The sequence below is a fragment of the Corvus cornix genome, chromosome 14, assembly GCF_000738735.6.
Source record: "Corvus cornix cornix isolate S_Up_H32 chromosome 14, ASM73873v5, whole genome shotgun sequence".
In the NCBI taxonomy this organism is placed as follows: Eukaryota; Metazoa; Chordata; class Aves; order Passeriformes; family Corvidae; genus Corvus; species Corvus cornix.
In genome coordinates, this window is record NC_046344.1 from 3,238,720 (window position 1) to 3,244,719 (window position 6,000).

The window sequence follows — 6,000 nt, forward strand, 5'->3', positions numbered from 1 at the left end:
TATATTGCTAAATTCCTCCAGGAAAAATAAAAAATCCCCCACACAGTAGTTGGAATAAAGCAGCTGGTTACCTTTCAGTTTTATTGGCATGTACAATGTGATTGCATCAAGCCAACTCCTCAGCTAATGAAAACTAGCAAAGCTCTACTGCCTCCAGTACCCACTGCTTCAAGAAGAAATAAATCTTTGGCTCTTTCAATGTATGTGCAAGGCAAATGAATTTAGGGATTTTTTTAAAGATCATTGCTTAATGAGGGGAGAAAAAGACAAAAACTACTGGCTGGAAGTTTTCCCATGCAGGGAAGTAACACACTCCAGGGCAGGCACCTCCTCGAGGTGTGGTGTGGAGGTTGAACTAAAGATGGGGGGTCTGGGATGTGGGCAGTGAGCAGGAGATGATCCCATACTTGTGCAAAGTGTCCTGCCGATTATTTATTCAGTGTACTGATTGTTACTATAAAGATTTTATTTTCTAATTGCTCATGGCTATACCAGAATGCAAATATATATATATACACATGTATATATATATATATATATATATATATATATATATATATATATATATATCTTTAGTCAGCAGAGCTTCCCCTAAATAAAACTAGAGTTGCTTCTTAAAGCCCCTGGAAGTTTGGAGGTTCAGGCTTAAACGAGGCAAAGCAAGAGGAAAATTAATGAAAAAGGGGAAAACACGACAGTGTACATGTACTGTTATCTCTCCAATAACTTCAGCCTAACAAGGTTAGAGAGGAAACTCAGCTAATCATTGTACATTTTTCTTATTTAAAAAAAAGTTCCTCACAAAACCATGGGAATTAATGTGACTGGTTGCAGTAAATTAAGGAAATCATGTGTGGCATTCTTTTGTGGAAAAAAAAAATCCCTTTTCCTTAGCTCTCCATTTTCAGCTCTATACTCTGAAAAACCATGTGGGTCATATCTAATTAAATGTGGACTTCTCTGATCAAGCATTTTTGTGTGGTTTTCGATGGCAGCAATCTGTAACTGATGTGATCAGTTCTTCCAGATCTACAACAGACATAATGTGCTCTGCAAGGCACAAAGGGCTGGGGCCGTGACAGCTGCATTTCAGCTCCCAGCTGGGCAGCATTCACCCACAATGGTTCTTGTCTGCCCAGTTTGGGTTTTCCCCAACTATGGAGCAACATCTCCAGCTCCAGCTACTACTGGCTGGCTGAAATATGTTAATGAAGGTGAGGTGCTTAGATGAGTCTGAGGACAGATAAGTGAAAAGAGAATTAAAAGTCTTCATTTCATTGGTGTCTCAGTCTTTAACTGCCTCTCCACACTAATAAAATGTTGGAAACATATCATGTACTCACATTATGTTATCTTACAGGCAAATGTTAAAAGAACCACAGTAACCAATTTAAAATATGCATGAATACATATAGTATGTTTACATTGGTAAACCCAGTCTGTTTGTACTAGGAAGCATTTTTAGCAAATAATTTTATTTATAACTCCTGTGCAAGCATTCCAGACAGAGGTGGTCTGTAAATTGCAGGAGACTCTATTTAAAAGAGAATTCTTTAACTAAAAAATGAAACTAATAATAACTCCTTGAGGTGCTAGATACTGCTGCAGCTGATACCAAGTGTTAATCTTTGGAGAAATGAACTCAATTTTGTTTTGACACTAAGATAACGCTCTATGATTTCACTGTGAAAGCATTATCTATCCCCGCTCTCTCTACCTCCAATAAAATTTTACAAGCAATAAAAAGGCCTCGAGATCAGCTATTTTCCTGTTGGTGCTGTTGGAGGTTTCCTTTTGATGCCTACCGACAGAAACCTCCCTGGTGAGTTATTGCAAGGAACACTTTAGTGCCCCTACTCAACGGAGGTATTTGGTCTGAGCTGCAGGGTCTGGGGATGGACAGGCACTGGGAATGGCACACTCGTTAAAGGGAAGAATGTTCCCACACAGAAGGAAATCCAGGTTAAATCTACATTAAAAACAACTCTTGTTTTCTGAGTGTTGTTGTCTCCTCGGCTTCTCCTGACTCATTACCTTCAGAGGGTGGCAACGTGCCCTGTCCCCATGGCCAAGTGCTGGTGTCTTCCCCAGGTGGCAAAGCAAGAGCTTGTAACAGGCTTCTCTACATTTATAATGACACTGGAGGCAGGGGAACTCCCACTTCCTACCCTAAAAAACTCCCTTGGGGATGATCCAGTTTGTTCCAAGCCAAGCACCGAGTCTTTTCTAAATGGTGTAGCTCTCCTGCTAAAGTAGCAATTAGGAGAAACACTGCCAATTAGCTAATTGTGTTTCTCACAGCTGCCTCAGTACAGATTGCCTTATATGTCATAAACTTCTCTACAGTTTATAAATGACTTATCTCGGAAGTACTTTTTACAAGCAATGTGTTCATTTATATTTTAATTCCAGGAAAGTTGTTGGCTTTCCTGTTCCAGCCCGTGTAGAACAATGCACCCATCCAGGTTTCCTCAAGGGGGTTGTTAGCCCTGTGCTCACAGAAACCTGAGTAAGACCCACAGCACCTTCCAGCTCAGGAAATAAATCCCAGTTCCTGCTGCACACCAGGAAATACCCACAGGGACACATGTCCACAAAGCCATGTTGCCTCTACTCTCCTTGAGTACCCACCTCTACCCACTGCCAGGAACAGGATATGCCTCCATATGGCCTGTGAGAGCTGGAACTACCCAAAATGGCAATTTTTTGCTCGTTATGGTTTAAGATTTTAGCTGGAGCACACCGCCATGTTACTCACTTCCTGCCCTTCCTCCTGGAGCCAGTCACAGGAAAAGAGGAACAATGCACCCTTGGGCACTTCAGTCCTCACCTGGCAGGCAACACAGGGCAGTGGTGGCACATGGCACTGGGACACTCTCCCAAGCCCAGGACAGAGCAGGAGCAGTGGTGGGAGAGGCTGGTCTGAGGGGATGTTCAAGATGATGCTCTTCAGGCTTCCTAAGATTAACTCAAATTCCCAGGCATCCTCATACCTGTTTGATCCAGTGCAACAAGAGCTGTGGTTGGACTGTGGCAATGTTCACAGCCTGGAGCTGCAAGAATCTGGCATATTTTAAGCTGTTATCTGTCCTGCTTTTGCCCATGTTTGTTTACACCATTGCACAGAAAGGCTCTTCCTCAGAGACATCTCCCATCCCGTGACTCCCCATGGGCACAAAGCAGACCTCTGCCATTCCCATCGGCTCGAGCCAGTGAGAAAAGCAGAGGGATTGAATTCAACTGCAAAAAAAAAAAAAAGATAAAAATGCTTCCACTAGAATAGTACAGCCTAAACTTTGTGCACAGTAAGGTCCAGTCTGTGGTGCAGTCTTATTCCATCCAAAGCAGAGCATAAATGGTCTTCCTTTGCTAAATCATTCACAGATATACTCTTTAATTCCAGGAAGAATTCTCATGTTTTCCAGAATTGCACTGCCTAACCTTTTTTACCTCCTTGCACTGTATCTTTTAAAATTGCTTTTTATTGGCAAAGACCTTTTTGTTATTTTGTGTGAGCTCAGGTCTTGCCAATGTTTCAGTGCAACTGCTACGTCCTGCACGTATTTAAAATGATAGGCTTGAGCTATCTTTGCTCTGAAGCCAAATGGGTTTTAATACAGTTATCTCTTTAAAAGCAGTGTTCCCCCTCCTTCTTTGCTGCTTCGCCAAAACGGAGCAGGAAGGAAATTCTTCATCCAGGTTTCATTTATGGTTCATAGTAGCTGTTGCAGACAACCAGATCCAAATCCTACTGAAAGCAATATGAAAAGTTCCCATTGGCTCAAACGGGCTTGCATCAGGCCCAAATTGCTTTCTGGACCTTTATCTAAGTTTTGGGAATTTCCAAAATATTTGTGAGGTAACACCACTCCTTGGCTGGCTGAAATTTAACGTTTCACGTTTGAGGAGATGGTTCCTTAAGCAGCTGGATAAAAAGTACTGGAGACCATACTGAGGTTCCTAAAAGCTGAATGGAAGGCCTTAATTTTAAACCTGCTCATTACCAGGCAGGGTTTGGCATGTTCCTATGCCCCTTGGAGGAGGATCTGGGGCTTGGCACAGGAGAACCAGGGCTGGGCACTGTGTGTTCCCACCCATTGTCCTCCTCCATCTGAACTGGAGGGAAGGAAGAGAAGGCACAAGTGATGGTGACGGGGTTGAGAAACTCTCCTGTTTACTGAAGAAAAACTACTCACTGAGAGAAATACTACTCACTGAGAGAAAAACTACTCACTTCTCACATTAGCCAGGTCATAAAGGGACCCTGTGTTAGTGCAGAGCCTCAGCAGCACAGGGCGACCACTCCCCCAGAGGAGAGGGCCAAAGCAGTGAAAAACAAGAAGACTCTCCTGCATTTGGATTTTTCACTAAATTGGGAGAGGTTTTAAATGTCATTTGCAGGAATCCGGGGACACCAATGATCTGCTCACAGGATGAAAAGGATGCCAAAGGAATGGTTTGCAGAATGGGAAGAGAAATGTCCTTAAAACCACAGTGCGAGCCCATGGTGCTGTCTGCACTCCCTCACCCCTTCAGAGCCCAGACCCTTCTCCTTGCTCAAGCATGTCCAGCTTTCCAGGCTTGCAAAGGCTGGAATTACTCACATTTTGATTTTGGGTTCAGATGACAAATTGCCCTTTATTCCCAGGGTATGTTACTAAATCACTTTGTGCCACATTCAGAGTGAGTTGGCCTTTTCAGATACCCTGCGCTCCAAGGAGAGACATTTGTATGGGAGTCTGTGCAGTGCATGCAGGCATTTAGTGGGAGATTAATATTAAAATACTCGGCTATCCAATCAACTTATGAGGTTTTAATGCAATGACTTGAGTCTAGATGTTAGAGTTCACTTAAAGTTCACTGACTATTATGGGACTGATGGTATATAGAATAGCTTAATCTTACCGTGGGAAAACTAAAATCATGTAGGGGAAAATTAGGCAAGACATGGAGGATAAAGTCCCATTCCTACGAGAGATACCACGGGACATGCCAAAAAAGGCAGGAAAGGAACCATTTACTTCCAGTGCAGTGGGAAGGATGAGCAGTTACCAACACTTACAGTAGCTGTTTGCCATCCTGATCAGTTTTGTAGAGATTTTGCAAAAGCAGGGAGGGGGAAAAGAGCTGCTTTATGTGTCTTTTACAGACACACACAATGCAGAGGGGAAACCAGAGAGTCAAAAGACAGCTCTGTTTTGCAGGGTAAAGATTCTTGCTTCATTTACTGACAGGACCTTTCTATGCATAAGAGGAGACCTCCCACACCTTAAATTACTGCACTGAATGGATTTACATTCTGCTTTATCCTCTGCATTCCAGCTCCTGCCCTTAGCCTTGTGATTGTGTGCATGAAACTCTGCTGGCTGCACATCCCAGAGAGCTCAGGTCACCCCCCAGCAATAAAAAAAAAAAAACCAGACCCAAGTCCACAGGAAAAAAAGGATCCTCCTTTAGATATATCCTTCCCAAGGGCCACGATTTCCCTAAGTAAATTAAACATGCAGAAGAAAATATTTGAGAGAAAGTTGGAGCTAATGAAAACTGCGCAATATTCTTTGGCTTCACTCATCTGGATAAGAAAAGTATAGCTCTAGGCAAGCAGGAGCTTGTTGAGCTTGAAGAAATGTTACCTGCTTAAAGGCAGGTAAAATCTGGCATAAGCTGTTAATCCATCATTCAGGTTTTTACATGCCAAACTCCTGTAAATGTTTTTCTACCACATCCTGTCTCTTCCTTCCCTAGCTGAAAAATAATAATAATTTTGGAAGAGCATGAATTGGGCCTGTCATTCTTTTTTTTTTTCCCCCTTATCCTTGAACTGCATCATACAAACTCCCTGTGTCTCTGAGGACTTGATCCTGCACTCCTAATCAGGGGGCAAAATTCACCATGACTTCAACTTTGAGACTCTGCACTTTCATTTAGAGAAAACTAAGCCTTCCTCCCTCCCATCACATATTCCTGGCCATCATTAGGATGTGCTTTGGCCAGCTACCA